The sequence below is a fragment of the Podarcis pityusensis genome, assembly GCF_964106645.2.
Source record: "Podarcis pityusensis genome assembly, chromosome: 9".
Taxonomy (NCBI): Eukaryota; Metazoa; Chordata; class Lepidosauria; order Squamata; family Lacertidae; genus Podarcis; species Podarcis pityusensis.
Window position 1 is genome coordinate 16,911,310 of NC_138034.1, and position 17,962 is coordinate 16,929,271.

A 17,962-nucleotide genomic window follows, 5' to 3' on the forward strand; every position below is an offset into this window, starting at 1 on the left:
TAGTGCTTTTCACTGTACTAAGAAATCCCTGAAGCCAAAACTTCTTTCTTTCAGATCCCAGAGCCAAATTCATCATATCTACCTGAAGAATGACCTACTCCACAAGGTCGGCAGAACCGGATCCAAGAAAAATACAAAGATAAATTAATCTTGCTTTGCTTGGTTGATTTAAAAGAATGGCAACCCTTTTGCCTGCTCGGTTTTTAAGTCTTAAAACAATGGAACACATTTTTAATGCTGGGTTTAAATATGACGTTTGACTATGTCAACTCTTATTACATCTATGAAATCTGCACACGTCGCCTGAACGGAAAAGTCTTTGAGGCGTTCCTGTGTTGTATGTTTATAATTATTTCATTTCATTTTTAAAACCCACAGTCCAGAGGAGAGCAGGGACCGGCTGCACTCTTAAACTTTAGCTATTGGACATAAAATCAAACAAAATCTCGCATAAAATCCAGTTTCCCTCTTACCTTTCTAGCCTTGCAGTCGCAACAGGTTAGTTCTGCTTCCACCTTTGATTGAATAACCTTTCCTCCCAGTCACGAGGTCTACATAACTCTCTGTTATACAGTACACATATGGTTTTATTGGTCAATGAGCTTTGGCTATTTAAATTCCATGGCAGTAATTTGCTAAAGGCACCTCGAAGCAGTCAGAATGGGTGGGACGCAGAAGGAAAGGAGATGTGGAGGCAGGGAGCTCATGCCAGCGGTTCGAAAAATTAATTGAAAACCCCCACCTGTAGCTAATGGATTTATATGAGGCCGATCTGAAGCTTAAAGAGAAAGAATAGGAGACCCACAGTTTAAATTCCTACTCCTGGAGGAAAATGTCAAACAGAAGAAAAGAAAGAAAGACTTAGCTGAGACTCCAAAATTGGCAAAAAGGGAGTGATTCATATACAAACAACTTCTTCCCAGCACAAGGCGTTGTGCAAATAGTTTGTGTGACTCAAAACAGATAAGATAAGGAGGAAGGGCAAATTTTGCTTGACAGTAGGGCTTTTTGGGGAGGGAGGGGGGGGAGTGAATTCTATCTTTATGCCAACGGATCAGAATTTAGGCTACTTGTCAAGATTCTTCAATTATGAAGAAGAAGAAAAAGAGAGCCACAATTCTTCAATGCAAGAGAGGCAGAGTAAATGAAGATTCCCCCCCAAAATACAGAATTGTGCATGGTTATTTACCAGGTGTTTGCTATTTCTGTAGCAAATAAGTAATTGACTAGATAGATAGATAGATAGATAGAGACAGACAGACAGACAGACAGACAGATACAGACCCTCCAAGTGTCCCTATTTTCCAGGGGCATCCCTAATTTAGAGAAGCCACCCCGGTTTCTGATTTGATCCCGGAATGTCCCATTTTTCCTTAGGATGTCCCTCTTGTCATTGGAGAAATGTTAGAGGGTATGGAATAGGATGTCCCTATTTTCCCTATAATACCATAGGGAGGTATTTCCTCCTCTTTCTCTATCAATTTTCAGACCCTCCAATTGTCCCTATTTTCCAGGGACATCCCTAATTTAGAGAAGCCACCCCAGTTTTTGATTTGATCCCAGAATGTCCCACTTTTCCTTAGGATGTCCCTCTTGTCATTGGAGAAATTTTGGAAGGTACGGAGTTATCCGACCCCCAAGCTGCCTGAAGGCAATGCTGTACAGTATAGGGATTTTTTTAAAAAGAAGTTTAATGTTTTATTATGTTGGAAGCTGCCTAGAGTGGCTGGGGCAACCCAGTCATATGTATGGGGTATAAACAGTAAAATTGTCCTTATGGAATGGGATACCCCTATTTCCATCAGAGAAATGTACGTTGATAGCATAGTACAAGGCAAGGGGGAGGGGTGAAACATGATTCACGGCATAAATACAGTCTGTACATAACACTCGGCCCCACGAACACTTAGGTAAAGCAAACACCACACCTTTTTCAGTCAGTTAAACTGAAAGGCTCTTTGGGGGCTGAATTTGCCAGTTCAGCAAGCTAAAAAGAGCCAGCGGGAGTGAGAAAAAGGCTTTTCTCCAGGATATGATGAATTATCAGAGATTCCGTGTCCTCCTACACAAGGTTAAAAGCGAACACAGTAGAAATTACAATCTGACCTCCCTTCTAGTACAAGGAAGTAACAATTCTTCCCAGAAAGCGATCTACCATTTTTTGGCCTCTGCTTCACAATAGCTAATTTTTCAGAAGGCTAGCTTGAAACACGTTCAGGATTCTTGCTATAACCATCGGAGGAAAGCGGTTTCGTAGGTCACTTCCATGGCAGCTCAGCTACTGGAAGATCTCAGCATGGTAGCTATTACGCTCAAATGGGGATCTTTGCTGCGTGGTCCAAAGTTAGCTCCCTCCCCTCAAAAAATGCCCTCACCCTCATGCATTTTGTTATTGCATACGTTGACAAAAATAGGGGCTTTTTTCTTCCTTTGGGGAGACCTGCCGAGTCCTATGTGGTAACGTAATACCAACCTTACTGTATGTTTGTGAAACATGGACCACTTATAAACACCATCTCCAACTCCTCGAAAGATTCCATCAACAGTGTCTCTGGAAATTTTTACACATCACTTGGGAAGACAGGCAAACTAATGCCAGTATACTGGAGGAAGCAAAGATCACCAGTGTCGAAGCACTGATTCTTCAACATCAACTTTGTTGGACTGGTCATGTTGTTCGGAAGCCTGATTATCATCTTCCAAACCAACTGCTCTATTCTGAACTTAAAAATGGAAAGAGTAATGCTGGTGGTCAACAAAAGAGGTTTAAAGACTCTCTCAAGGCAAATCTTAGAAAATGTAGTATAAACACCGACAACTGGGAAAACACTGGCCTGCGAGCGCTCCAGTTGGAGAACAGCCTTTACCAAAGGTGTCATGGGCTTTGAAGATGCTTGAACTCAGGACAAAAGGGAGAAAGCTAGGAGGAAGGCAAGCTTGGCAAACCCTCACCGTGATTAACTCCCGCCTGGAAACCTTTGTTCCTACTGTGGAAGAACGTGTGGATCCAGAATTGGCCTCCACTGTCACTTACTGTTAAAACCATGTTCATGGAAGACAATCTTTCTCAGCTCTGAGTGATCGCCAAAGAAGAAGAAGAAGAAGAAGGTAACGTAATACAATGCAGTTTGCAGAACACATGATGACAGTGAGATTTTAAAGATTCTGGCAGAAGGTACCAGAAGGCACTGGAGTTGAATTCCACAAAAGTCCAAAAGCATCAAGTCTCTTTCATGTTCAGCCCCACACAATTTCTTTTTGCTCTGGTTACCATGAGAGGTCTGCCGCTGACTTCAATAGCATACCCAAGAACATTTATCAATGAAAATAGGGATGTCTTATTCTGTAATAATAATGATGATGTTGATGATGATAATACTCTGGGCAGCCTCCAATGCATATAAAAACATAATGAAGTTATATAGCGCTGCCTTCAGATGTCTTCCAAAGGTTGTCTAGCTACTTATCTCCTTGGCTCTGGGGTTCACATAACTCCATCCCCTCCACAATTTCTCCAATGAAAATAGGGACATCCGAAAGGAAAAGTGGAACCTTCTGGGATTGAATCAAAAACTGGGATGGCTTCTGTAAATTCGGGATGTCCCTGGAAAAAGGGCACTTGGAGGGTCTGTGAAATATATTCAGAGTTGAGAGTGGATTTCATGCTCTTTATTCAGCTCATAGTGGTGAGGAGGAATGGAAGTTCCCCCAGAACGTCTGCTTTATATACATTATTTACACAATGGGCCCCACATGATCGGCTAATTCCGGGATTCTCCTGTAGGCCAATCAGGTTGCGGATTCACTTCCACCTGGAGCTGGATTGGGTGGCTCCTGTGGACCAATCAGACTGCTGCATTCTGAATCCTATTGTTCTAGGACCAATCATACTGCTGCATTTTGGATCCTATTCAACTCAGTACATAACAGTCTGCAATAGTATGTAGACTGTACCCATCATGGAAAGTGCAGGCAACTTTTTATCTGTCCAGGGCTACATTCATTTCGTGGTAACTTGTTGGAGGCCATGTGGTTGTGGTGGATTGATGAGCCAAAGGCAGCAGTGGCGAAGGGACCTTTTCCCTCTTTCTGCCCCTTCTCTCTGCTACCCATTGACTTCTCTTTTTCCTTTTTTTGCCCAGTGGGATGCAAGAAGCGGGACAGATCACCTTCGCAATAGGTCTGAACTGATAGTATACCCAGGGCAGTGTTAGAAACTGTGATATGAAAACTAGGAGCTACATGGCACCTTAAACCTAAGTTATGGGTGCCGCAATGGAATATCTAGGTGCGCTTTTTTAATAACAAGAATACAAAGCTGAAAATGAATGAACTGCAGCTAAAATCATTTTTGCACATGGTCTAGTCCTTCCCCTGCCTACCCCACTGATATTCTTAAGAGGGTCTCTTCTCCAGTCTTCAGAGAGTGGCTGGAAGTGGAGAGGCAGAAAAGGGTCTTCCTTTCATTCCAGCAGTGGCAGTTAAATATTAGGTGCAGTACTGCGTCCAGAGCTCAGAAACTGCTCAAGTGGATGAAATTCCCGGTCGCAAAATCTGCCTAGAACAATGGGAAAACTGACTTGCGAAATTAGGTCAATGATCACAGGCTGCCCTCCTGTGTGGCCAAAATAATCCAAATATTATGTTAAGAAAAGCTGGATTCTGCAACCTGTATCCATTACGCAAATTAGTCAAACAACTCAATCGTGTTCAAATATGCTTTTATCGGGATACTTTGTTGTAGTTCACGGGGAGGAGACAAGGAGCTATGCAAGACGTTGAAATCCCAGCAAGCAACTCATGGCATTCCTTCTACTTTCCGAGATTTCGGCAGATTATCCATTTGAAATTGTCTTCACAGCCATAATGAGGAAAGGCTTGTTTGTTTCCAAAGGCAAGATTTTGAGTTGCGCCCTCAATGTCACATTTTGGGGATTCTATTCTTAGAATCCAAAAGACGACTGACAATTCCTTTCGGATTCTGCAGAACAGGCTTTTACAAAAAAAAATACATCTCTTTACATAAAGACGTACCTCCCTTTGCAACCTTTTTAATAAATAATAAGAAGAAGAAGAGTTTGGATTTGATATCCCGCCTTTCACTCCCTTTAAGGAGTCTCAAAGTGGCTAACATTCTCCTTTCCCTTCCTCCCCCACAACAAACACTCTGTGAGGTGAGTGGGGCTGAGAGACTTCAGAGAAGTGTGACTGGCCCAAGGTCACCCAGCAGCTGCATGTGGAGGAGCGGGGACGCGAACCCGGTTCCCCAGATTGCAAGACTACCGCTCTTAACCACTACACCACACTGGCTGCAGCCTTTCAAAATGACACTTCCTACAAATGTAGCCATACGACACATTCTGATAAGACTATCTGAAGGTTTATCTCCCTCCTCTGAAATTTTCAAGCCATAAAAGGCACTTTTTCTTTCTTCCTAAGGTACAACCATCAACCATCGCAACAGAGGTTATTCAGCCATCTTGATTCTGCAGTCATATTTAGCAAGCTTTTAAATTATGACAGCCATGTGCTTATGTAGAAATTCAGTTTAAAACTATTTTGCTTTCTCAGAAAAATTAAACGTAGATTGTATCAGTGTTTGAAACTGGGATAGAAAAGCTAGGAGCCAAATGGCTCCTGGGACCTAGGTTGTAGGTGCCAAAACAGAATGTCTAGTTGCCATTTTTTTGGGGGGGGAGGTTTCCGGAAACACTTTTTATATATTATTTTGATAAGCATGAACTAATATGCAATTCACATAAGTGACACATTGTTAATATCACAATTTAAGCAAAAATTGTTAGTACATGTTTAATTTGGTGTTTACAATAAAAATACTGGTACCAAACTTCAGTATTCAAAACACTGCTTTCTATTGTTAAACCCCTTAACATATTGCCTACCCTTAAGATATACAGTACTTCCAGGCTTCAAAGCACACACATTTCAGTAATCCTTTAGCATCAACCAGGCGCAAAAAAATGGCACCCAGACTTTTTGAGTCATTCGCTAATGGAGAATCTTTAGGTGCAAAATGTGGCTGGCATCCTGCTAATTCTAAACCCTGGTTTGTATTATCTTATTATGTAGCTAAGGTATTTATCTTATTTTCAGAAACAAATCCCACCTACTTTCAGCAGCCAGAAACACCATAACCAGACACTGGAGAGACCTGTCAGGAGTAAGCATGGACCAATGGTACCAAATAGTATGGGAAACAGCCCTACTAGAAAAATTAACTAATAAACTGAAACTGACACGGGGACAAACAGAAGAAGACGCCTTCACCCCGGTATGGCTCCCCTTTATCACATACACAGCCCAACGAGACAATGACAATAATCCACCAACAGCATACAAATCAATATGGCTAACCTGATCCAAAACACCCACCCACCCCACTCACACACGAAAACAAAGACCACCACAGCCAACCACAAGTGAACAGCCACACCCTAGGCCAACCCCAACCTCTCTCACCACCAAAGGAACACAAGTGAACAGCACGAGCAACGCTGACACCAAACCCTACATACATTGAGCATAATAGAAACATCGCCACCCGCCCCCGCCCCCACCCATCTTCCCTCCCTCCACCCCCTTTTTTTCCCCCTCCCCCTAATGTCTCAACAAATGAAACGGATTTGTAAAAATGTTACATGGAAAAAATACGAGAGACATTACACTTACTTCTGTAAAACAAGAAAATCTTTAATTTAAAAAAAAAAAACCAAGAAAAAAAAAAGAAACAAATCCTACTGAATGGAGCATGACTTTGGGCTCATCCCCTTTTCTCTTTCCCTGCTGCTTTCCTCTGGGGGCGGGGGACACTCTTTAGCAATCAATCAGAGCAAAAGGGAATATGGGTTTTGTCCAGATTGACATTTGCTCTGATTTAACAGCCAAGAGTGGGTTTTCCCTGGGAAAGGAGCAGGGCAAGGGAAAATCTGCTCAGGCCCGTGCTTTATCGGCACAAGAAAAGTGGAAGTGTGAACGAACTCTTACTTCCAAGGACATAGGAAAGGACTGAGCTGATTACACAGAGAGATAGCTCAGTCAGTACAGCATGAGACTCTTAATCTCAGGGTTATGGGTTCGAATCCCGAACTGGGCAAAATATTGTGCCAAGCAGGGGGTCTGTCAATGGGCTAGCTTCCATGGCAACACTGCCATTGGACCAATCACAACACTTTACCCCAAAAAAATGAATTGAGAGAGAGGCAGAACTGAAAGTAAAGAGAAGCTGGAGTGTTTCAATTTTAACATGAGAGAGCATAAAGCATATCTTCCAAAAATCTTGTGGAAATGTACAAGCACTTTTGACTGATGAAGGTTAAGTTCATACAACAGCCACTTTTTGAAATCTTCAAGGAACATGTTAAGAGTCTGAATGCATTTTAAGGAAATGCTTGATAGTGAAAATTGGATTCCAAAGAACTCTTTCATGTACTTACGAATTTACATCCTATGCCCTTTTAAAATGTGTTTTTTGGGGGAGGCTATTGGGTTGTTGTTTTTATTTTTATTAGGTATTTTGTGGTTTTATATCTTTATTTTATTCTGTGAACTGCCCTGACATCCCTGGGTATAGAGCAGAATAATAATAATAATAATAATAATAATAATAATAATAATGTGCTTTTAATTTTCAAAGAGTGTAAAGTTTTGGTTTTTTCTCCAATATCAGTGCTATTTATTTTTACTTGTTATTGCAGAATACGTACTTCTGGTTCCAAAATTGTAAGTGAAAACACTGAGTACACTTGTTGTTTCAGGATACACAGGGTTCTGACTGTTTACTCCTAAGTAACTCTCTGTAGACTCTATAAGGCGCCCTGATGTTTGGGACAACAACTCCAATAATCCCTGAGCATTGGTAATGTTGGCTGGTGCAGAAGAGAGTGGGAAAGTCCCTAACAATGTCACACCCTCCAGCACCTCTCCCATTAAAATAGGGACATCCTCTCTGAAAGGCAATAGACTACCCACCCCTGGCCTAGAGGTTTCTAAAATGCTGTTTGGATTCAAGTATTTGAGAATCACGTCCTTAGGCTTAAGGGGGGTTCAGCTCTTCTTTCACTTTAAGCTATATAGAGTAAAGAACCAGAGTACAGAAGCAAAAACGGGGACTTATTCCACAATGTTAATAATTCACATCTGGGGGAAAACACTTAAGAGTTAGCTCATTATAAGAGCAACCAGATGAAGACTGGTGCTGTGGGACAACACCTGCTTCTCGGCCGTTCTCTTAGAAATCAAATGAGGCTTGTCATCTTCAAAACTACTCAGAGGATCACTGAGCCATCCTAAGACTTCAAGGGCCAAAGAAAACAGCAGCCTCTTTTGATATGCCAGGTGGAAATGAGAGTGCAAGGTAGCATTGCACGGAACCGGGGACAGCACAAAACACATATTTTGCAGGAGGTCAGTGCAATGCAAACATGATTTCATTTCTGCTGTGGTCTGAAGTAGAGCTTTTGAAGCACATGCAGCTACTATCTTAGAGGTAAAAGTGTCCTTATTAAAATCTTTTTATATATAATTTTTTGTTTCGTTTTACAATTTAAAATACTCCTTTTACATCCTTAAGATATCAATGACTTCTTTTCTTCTCCTTCCATGGGTCATTTTACATACCATAAATCCCTGCATATTTTACAAAAACTATACCATTATTGCATCCATCAAAACTTATTTACGCTGTTGAATTTATCTTAATGCCGCCTACGTTTTCAGCTGTACACAGTTATTTCCCATATATTCAATAAACGTTTTCCAATCTTCTTTAAACTTATGTTCTTCTTGTTTTAAATTATTCTACATGTTAAGGCTGTGAGTTGTGCATATTCTGACAACTTAAGCTGCCATTCTTCTTTGGTTGGGACCTCGCTTGTTTTCCATTTTTTGAGCTAACAAAACACGGGCTGTAGTAGTGGCCTATGTATATAACCTTTTTAGACACCCGGGAATTCCCAGCATCCTTATTAAAATCTTCCACAGAAGCTGCAGGGTTCACTCTTGATAAGATTAGCAGGGAAGCACTTATTTTGGTAAGATGTGATCTCAGTACCTTGGGAAGGAGACAGTACACTGCACCGACTCTGTTAGGTATGCTGTCTAGTTTGTACATTACATGCTCCTTTTGTTCCTTTAATGGGAGCTTCCCCACCCTGCAAATAGCAGCTGTGGAGCCCCCAGTCCAGACTAAGACTGCAACAGGAGGTAAAGTGTTAATGGCCCCCCTACAACCCATGTGAAGGTCCTCCTGCTGACTATTTGTGAAAGAAAAATACTGTGTTCAGGGTCAAAGGTACACACATACCCACCAAGGGTCCTGGGAAAAACAGGACATCCCATTTTTTTTTTTTTTTTACGTGAGATTGCCTTGGCCATTTTGGGCGATGCTATCTCGTGCGCTTGCATGCTGCAATCTCTCCCCGAAAAGGTGTTGCCCACCCCCAGTGCCACGATCTTGTGCAGCACCCAGAAACACGGGTTTTGGGACACCATGCAAGATCACGCCCCCCAAAATGTGCTTTGGGGGGGTAGATCTCAGTGTTGGGACGCGGGTGGCGCTGTGGATTAAACCACTGAGCCTAAGACTTGCTGATCAGAAGGTCGGCGATTTGAATCCCCGCAACGGGGTGAGCTCCCGTTGCTCAGTCCCAGCTCCTGCCAACCTAGCAGTTCGAAAGCACATCAAAGTGCAAGTAGATAAATAGGTACCGCTCCGGCGGGAAGGTAAACGGCGTTTCCGGGCGCTGCTCTAGTTCACCAGAAGCGGCTTAGTCATGCTGGCCACATCACCTGGGAGCTGTATGCCAGCTCCCTTGGCCAATAAAGCGAGATGAGCGCTGTGGCGATCACACAGGGTCTCCAGACGTTTGATGGTCTATTGATCCCTCTGCCACCACTATGATCACGTTCCTGCTGCCACCAACCCGTTTCTCTCGTGTACACACTGAGTCTAGACAGTTGTTAACATTAAAACAAATTTTATAAGCATGAACAAGTTTATGGTTTTAGTTAATTTTTCTTGTCAGTTTCTTATCCTTAGTTTCTATACCGGCCTATACCTTCCTAATAACTGCTAACTGATTATCCCAACTGTCTATCTGACTCCTCCTATCAGTTTCTCTCACTCTCTCACATCAAAACTCGACCAACCCACAGATTTATCCTCCCTCTTCCTTCTCCAACTCCCAACTGACCCTCGACAACTCTAACTCTAACTCTAACTCTAACTCCTCCCCTTGGGTTCCCACTGGCCAATAACTTCACACTCATTTAACCCTTTCATTATGACCCAGCATGATGTCACCTAGGAGGGCAAACACCACAAGCGCCGCAACCCCAGAGTCGGCCACGACTGGACCTAATGGTCAGGGGTCCCTTTACCTTTAGATCTCAGTGTGGGTCATGTGACCCACCCGGGAGAACGTCTCAGAAGACATGCATCCAATTTTTTAAATCTAAAAAAGTTGGGACGATATGCGTATGTCGTTGTGTCCTCTTCGCCATACTGCCATAGGCTCAATATCACATGCAGGGCAAGTATGGAAGATGGAGGAAACTTACTTTTTGGTTCAGGAAAGTGCGCTTTAGCAGCTTTCCTGCTCCCTAAAATATCAATGCATCGTTTGTTATCTAGGTAAGTATTTGCATTAAAATGGAGAACCCTTCTTGTGTGTTAACGAAACATCAAACAGATTTTGGCTGAGAAAATATACTGTATTTATGGTAAACCTACCATGTATTTATCATGCATTTTTTTTTATCAAGTTATCCTATAGCCTGCAGCATTTTGCTACACAAAACTGCCCTTTGGATCTTACTAATAAACAGCGCCAGCCAAACGTTGACGTTTTCTTGCATGGTTGGCTGATGGTTCTGGTTGCATCTGTGACCCCAGTTACTTATCTTGTCGTTTAGAGATGTGTATCCACTAAAAACTGCTCCTCCCAGTGAGAACACATGTAAGTATAATGCAAGAAGAGAAACCATTTAAGTCCTACAGCTAGATGAATAAATGTTTACAGTATCTTTCTCCCTCTCTCAGCTGTGGCAACATGAACAAATTAATGAAAAGACAACAATCACACTCTTTTAAAAAATTGCCCTGATACACAGATTTTAACAAATGTTTCATCATCTTTTCTTAGGTAACAAGGTGCCCAACGTTTGCCCAGTCTTGCGCCTTGCACTACTTATGTAGAAACATATTCCGTTTTTAATAGGCATAAACAAAATCTATATTCTGAGGAAGGAGTGAGCTGGAAGAGGCTCCTAATGAGAGCAGGATGAAATATTAGATATTTACAAGGTCACGTTCTCATTTCTGCAGCTCGTCAGCTGACTAATCAGCTGACAAATCCATTACTAAACCAGGGGAACTAAACATCGGTCTGGGAGGAAGGGAACCTCTTGCTAATCTTCTCAGGACCTTTAAGGTCAGCTCTTGCTTAAACTTTAGCTGACAACGTGGAGAGAGACGGAGAGAATGCATCAAAAAGAAGGGAGTTAAATTGATTTATAGGCCTGAAAAATGCAACTCGAGCACTCTTCCCTTTAACTTTCCCACCCACCAACTACTCCAGTGTTCATGTTGCAGGAGCCACAATTCCAGCAGGGCTTCTGTGCCTTTTCAATAGCTGCATGACCGGCAGAAAATCAGCAAGTGCAAGTTTCTCCCACATAGGGGTGCAGTCAGGGCCGGATTTAGGTTTGATGAGGCCCTAAGCTACTGAAGGTAATGGGGCCCTTTATATGTCCAGCTGTCCTTTGTCAACAACAAATTGTCACTGTTTTTGTCTTGAATATATGCTATATGGTAATTTATGGACCTACACAACACAAAACACTGTTGCTGTAGGTAGGTTTTATTTTATTTGTTTTTTATCTTATATTTTGGAAATGTACATTCAGGGGTTTTTCCCCTTTATATTTTTGGGGGGGGGGCAAGAGAGTGGGGCCCTGAACTATAGCTTGTTTAGCTTATACAGTGATACCTCGGGTTACATACGCTTCAGGTTACAGAGGCTTCAGGTTACAGACTCTGCTAACCCAGAAATAGTGCTCCAGGTGAAGAACTTTGCTTCAGGATGAGAAGAGAAATCATGCTCCAGCGGTGCGGCAGCAGCAGGAGGCCCCATTAGCTAAAGTGGTGCTTCAGGTTAAGAACAGTTTCAGTTTAAGTACGGACCTCCAGAACAAATTAAGTACTTAACCCGAGGTACCACTGTACCCCAAAAGCCCCTTTTGTTGCTTTTGGTATCCCTCACCAGTCTCTGCTCTTTAGCTTTCCTTACACCTGCTACTCAGTGACCTGCCCTTCCTTTGTCAGTTCATTGGTGATCACGCCTGTTGTGCGGCAACATGGACTTTAAAAGACGTCTCTCCTTTTTCATTCCCATTAGCATTGCCTGCAATTGCGCCTTTCTTTCGCAAACTCTCACTTAGCTCAAGCGCCCTTTGCCATTGCTATATCTAGCCATGAAATCTGTCTGCAATTTTCTGACCTTATCAAAATCATATTTCCTGAAATCCAAGGTCCATACTGAGTGCTCTCATCTTTAGCTTTCCGTAAGATCAGAATTGTGTGGTCCCTTTTCCCCAAAGGTCCTACTGCTCTTGACTAAAGTTGCATTCAGACGTGGGGTTTTTGTTAGTTTTCCTAGCACTTCTGTCCCAATTTCTAATGTTCCTTTTGCACTCCATTACCTGCATTGTTATGAACCTGAGGTGTTCTGATCAATATAATGCAATGTTGTGTCAAATTTTAAATAGCAGGAAAGAACTGTGTGTCAGGGTACTACCCCAAATTTCATTGTGTGAGTGGCAGTGGCACAATCGTGAAAACCTGTTTCTGTGAACCGCCCTAAGACCTCCGCGTATAGGGCAGTATAAAGGTAAAGGGACCCTGACCATTAGGTCCAGTCGTGGCCGACTCTGGGGTTGCAGCGCTCATCTCACTTTATTGGCCGAGGGAGCCGGCGTACAGCTTCCGGGTCATGTGGCCAGCAGGACTAAGCCGCTTCTGGCGAACCAGAGCAGCACACGGAAACACCATTTACCTTCCCACCAGAGCGGTACCTATTTATCTACTTGCACTTTGACATGCTTTCAAACTGCTAGGTTGGCAGGAGCAGGGACCGAGTAACAGGAGCTCACCCCGTCGCAGGGATTCGAACCGCCGACCTTCTGATCGGCAAGTCCTAGGCTCTGTGGTTTAGGGTATAGGGCAGTATATAAACTCAATAAATAATAATGATAAGAATAAGAATAAAAAATAACACCGCCAAATTCCCACAATTTTCTGAGTGTAAAGGTTTAAAGTGGATTTCCCCCCCCCAGAAAAAAAAAACTTAAAAAACTAATAAATTTCCAGAAGTGACTTTTATAGTATGTGAAACCGTATCAGGTAAGGAAACATCAGAAAAATGGAATAAACTGCGGTCTTAGTACCGCCCAACCTTTATCCTATTGGCTGGGTTAAAAAAAACAAAACAGGAATTCAACTGGTGGAGCTTTTCCCCTTCACTGCACCCAGTGCTCATCCTGAAGCAAGGTTCTTAACCCACAGTACTATTTCTGGGTTAGTGGAGTCTGTAACCTGAAGCGTCTGTAACCTGAAGCGTCTGTAACCCGAGGTACCACTGTACATTGGAAGCAAGAGGAAGGGAATTCTGGTATGCCCAGTGCCTTCTAAGGGTGCTGAAATCTTAACAAGTGACAAAGAGAAAATGGAATTATTCACCTCCCCTTTTGCTCCTGCCTTCTTCCCAAAGGTGAACTGCATGCAACCTCACATAAGGCGAGGAGTGCGGAGGATTCGCAACAAGTCCGCTCACCCCTCTTGGTGTGGTGGTGGTGAGGGATGGCAGAGGTTTCACCGGGGCTCCAATGAGGGAACTAGAACAGTGGTGCCCTTTCTGATAGGTGGCGGGGGCTTAAGCCCTTCCGCCTATCAGGACTGGATCCTAGCCTGCACCTGGCTTTGGCAAATGGGGATGCAGGTTGGGGACTCGGGCTGTGCCAGAGGGTGGAGCTGACAGAGCAGGTAGGTTTTCCTCGCATCCACTCCTTGCCCATTTAAGCAGCCCACACCTCAGGCATTACCTGTTTGCTCCTTTCCCTGCTCATGCACCCTTGGTTTAAGCTGATAGTCAATGACTTTGTTGTGGCTACGGTGGTCACCATCTTTTAAGGGGCCAGGTAGGAATTTGCCCACTGGGCTAATTGGCACCCAGCCGGTGCTTTTGCCTACCTCATAGCAATCGTCACAACTAGGTTGGGCGTTGGGGCAATCCTTTGTTTTGGATGTTTGTAGTCTCCACTTGCCCCTCCAAATGCTGGGGTATCCTGTTAAAGGGATCTGGGGGGGGGGGATGGCCATGTCTGCGTGCCCAGATGGAGGCCAGGGCCGAAGGCACTCCCCCAAACAGCAGTACCCGCGGGGGTCACCCTATTTGATGTAAGTCTAAGGAACCCCCGCCTGGATTGACCACGCGTCACTTCCGGTTGGTGGGCCGGAAGTATTTTGATTGCCCCATGCCCAAGCCAAACCTCTTTCAACTGTATTCGATAAAGTTGTGGGCTGTTCTGACCCAAAACCAGTCCTATTGGTCTCTTATTTATATGGGTTAGGGCATGGGTAGGCAAACTAAGGCCCAGGGACCGGATCCAGCCCAATCGCCTTCGAAATCCGGCTCACCGTCGGTCCGGGAATCAGCATGTTTTTACATGAGTAGAATGTGTCCTTTTATTAAAAATGCATCTCTGGGTTATTTGTGGGGCATAGGAATTCGTTCATTTTTTCCCCTTCAAAATATAGTCGTCGTCCCCCAAGGTCTGAGGGACAGTGGACAGGCCCCCTGCTGAAAAAGTTTGCTGACCCCTGGGTTAGGGTATGGGGAGCCGGAAGCCTGGTCCTGCAAGGACTTGGTTAGGAGATCCCAATCAACATTAAAGAAGTTGAAGTTTTCAAAGCAGATCCATCACATGCCAGGGAGCGAAAGGAATGTGCTGATCTACTCTAAGGACCTCTGGCTATCATCTTTGAGAATCCCTGGAGGGAAGGAGTGGCCAATAGTATATTTCAGTGTCCTTCAAAAAGGGGCATCTGGGCAACTGCAGACTGCTCAGTCTAACTTTGATAACAGGGAAGATACCAGAACAAATGTCAAAAAAGTCAGTTTGTAAGTGACTTGATAACAATGCATTGAAGATATATATTTTTATATCAAGCTGGGGGCTAGGCTCCTCCCTACTCTATGATTGTAAAAACAAGTCGTCCCCCACCCCCCAGGTATCTTGGAGGGTCAGGATACAGAAACTCTGACATTAATCTGTATGCTCTGACGGAAGACATGTTAATTGCATTAGATTTTCTCAATTTTTAGACAATCATAGAACTGTGTGGAAAGGACCCCAAGGGTCATCTAGCCCCACCCTCTAAAATGCAGGAATCTCTCTTTTTTTGCACAATGTGGGGTTCAAACCCACAACCCTGAGATGAAGGCTTTCCTGCCATTACCAGCAGAGCTATCCCGCTGTCCTGCTTTTCACAATGGAAAGAACTTTATTTTAGTTAAAAGCACCACAATGATCTGTGGCTCCTTCTGCTCTCATTAGTGTGATGAATGCATAATCTTAAGGATGAAGAAGAAGAAGAAGAAGAAGAAGAAGAAGAAGAAGAAGAAGAAGAAGACCCCCCAAATCAGGAAGAACCCTATCAGCTCTGCCCAAGGCATATTGGACAACAGCAACAAACAAAAAAAGATAGACACAACATCTTACAAGGACAGGAAGAAACACCACGGACAGAATAATTGCCACACACAGGAAGAACAAGGATATAGTTTGAGTTCCTCACTTGTAGTTCTATAAATCATTTAATGTGTCAACACGAATAGAAGTTATTAATATGGCAGTTGTTGTACAAGGGATTATTATTATGACCGGAATGTAATTGAAATTAGTAAGATTTTGGAACGAAATAAAGAAAATAATCAACCCATCAATTGCAGCACATGGGGGGCCACCTAAATTATATAATTCGTATTTGAACAATTGGTATTAGTAATTGTATTATAAATTGGTATTGTTATAATGAGGCTATTATTGGATTGTAATTGAAAACTAATAAAAATTATTATAATAAATAAATAAATCAGGTAGAACCCTGCAGAAAACAAACTGCACTGTAACATGGATGTTAAGTTCTGGGTGAACATATCAGACGACACAGCAATTCTTCAAACAGCTCTTGTTTATTCACAGGCCAGAGCAGAACTGAACTGAAGGGTTCAGCCAGCCTGCTTATATAGAGCTCCAATACAACGCAACAGTAACCACTTTCTGTAACTATCCAATCACTGAATGTCACTTTCAATCCCTTATTTGCATATGTGGACCTAGAATCATAGAATCATAGAGTTGGAAGAGACCACAAGGGCCATCGAGTCCAACCCCCTGCCTGAGTGAAAACTATCTACAGTATCCCCCTGCTGGCCCAGGGTGAGAACTTCAGTACATAACAATGGACATATATGCAGGTATACTCAAAACACACACCTGGCTGTTCCAGTTATGTCACCACCATCTCATAGCAAGCAGTAGCAAAAGCTGTAGACAAATATCTAATACGGTTAATAGGATACAGTTTGCCTGCTAATCTGTAAGCAAAGGGAATCCATTTAAGGGCACAGTAGTGTCTGTGCAATGGCACAGCAACAGTCCTTGCAATGGCAGCAGCAACAGCCTTTGCAGCCTTGCCTCCTCCAGCTACCGTTCTTCTGCTCAGGGCGGGCAAGCCAGTGAGGGTCAGGACTCCGGCCCTCGCCTACTGCCCCAAGGTATCATCTCCGAAAAGTGTCTAACAGCAGACACTTGCAGACTGTCAGTATCTCACGGCAGGGATTTAAGTGCACAATGCAACTTAACCTTTTTCTACCTTGTGGATAAAGTTCTGCGGCCCACAAGAGCCCACCACCCATTTCCTTAAAACAAGCAAACAAACGACTTTCTGCAGTTAGGAAAGTGACATGGAAAAGTGTGAGATGAATGAATAAGAGGAACACATGTAAACACCCAGCAAGTGAATCAGGGTGGATGCTTGGTTGTCATGTAACTGCCCTGCAAACAAGTCAGAAGAGGTGCTTGGTAAAGGCTGGATATAATCAAAACTCTGTGCAAGCTTTGGGTAAGTTAATCAGGATGAGAGCTCAGCAAATTGGACATCTGGAGGACCCCAGTGATTGCAGACTGGCTACAGCCACCTAAATGCTCTTTCTACTGCCAGGCTCAGATTTCATACACCAATGAAATGAAATCTCATTGAATAGCAAGGGTGAACCAATCCCAAGGAAATTCAGTGGTACCTCAGGTTACATACACTTCAGGTTACATACGCTTCAGGTTACAGACTCTGCTAACCCAGAAATATTACCTCGGGTTAAGAACTTTGCTTCAGGATGAGAACAGAAATTGTGCTCTGGCGGCGCAGCGGCAGCTGGAGGCCCCATTAGCTAAAGTGGTGCTTTAGGTTAAGAACAGTTTCAGGTTAAGAACAGACCTCCGGAACGAATTAAGTACTTAACCTGAGGTACCACTGTTCTCTTATATGCAAAGAAGTCCATCCTTAAAGGCTGAACAGGTTTCTTCCTCTCAGTTTGGTAGTTAAACCACTTCTTTAACAATGTTTCTGGTATTAAATACACCAGCCAGATTAAATCAGATAAACAAGGAATATTCGGTGTTATGTTGCAGGGGATGCCAGGAAACAGGGAATTATGTTCACATGTGGTGGGGGTGTAAATATGTACATTTTGTGGGGCAAAGGGTGTTTAAGGAGATAACAGAAATCACTGGGTTAAAGCTGACTGAAAGTCCAGAGGTAGCATTATTATCAATTTACAATGGAGTGGAAGGTTTGCAGGCTATGAAGGACTTGCTCACAAAT

At 43.2% G+C, this 17,962-nt stretch overlaps 1 protein-coding gene across 9 annotated transcripts in view; it reads right to left on the reverse strand.

Annotated features, from left to right (window-relative positions):
* Nucleotides 1-17,962, reverse strand: part of RBM47 (RNA binding motif protein 47) — an 87,414-nt gene that overhangs the window by 17,313 nt on the left and 52,139 nt on the right. The window contains exon 2 of one of the 9 annotated variants that reach the window (XM_081020013.1): nt 474-563. The exons of the other annotated variants lie outside the window; for them this stretch is intronic. The gene's annotated coding sequence lies outside the window, so the exon portion shown is untranslated. The remainder of the gene's footprint in view (nt 1-473; nt 564-17,962) is intronic. 9 annotated transcript variants of the gene reach the window in all.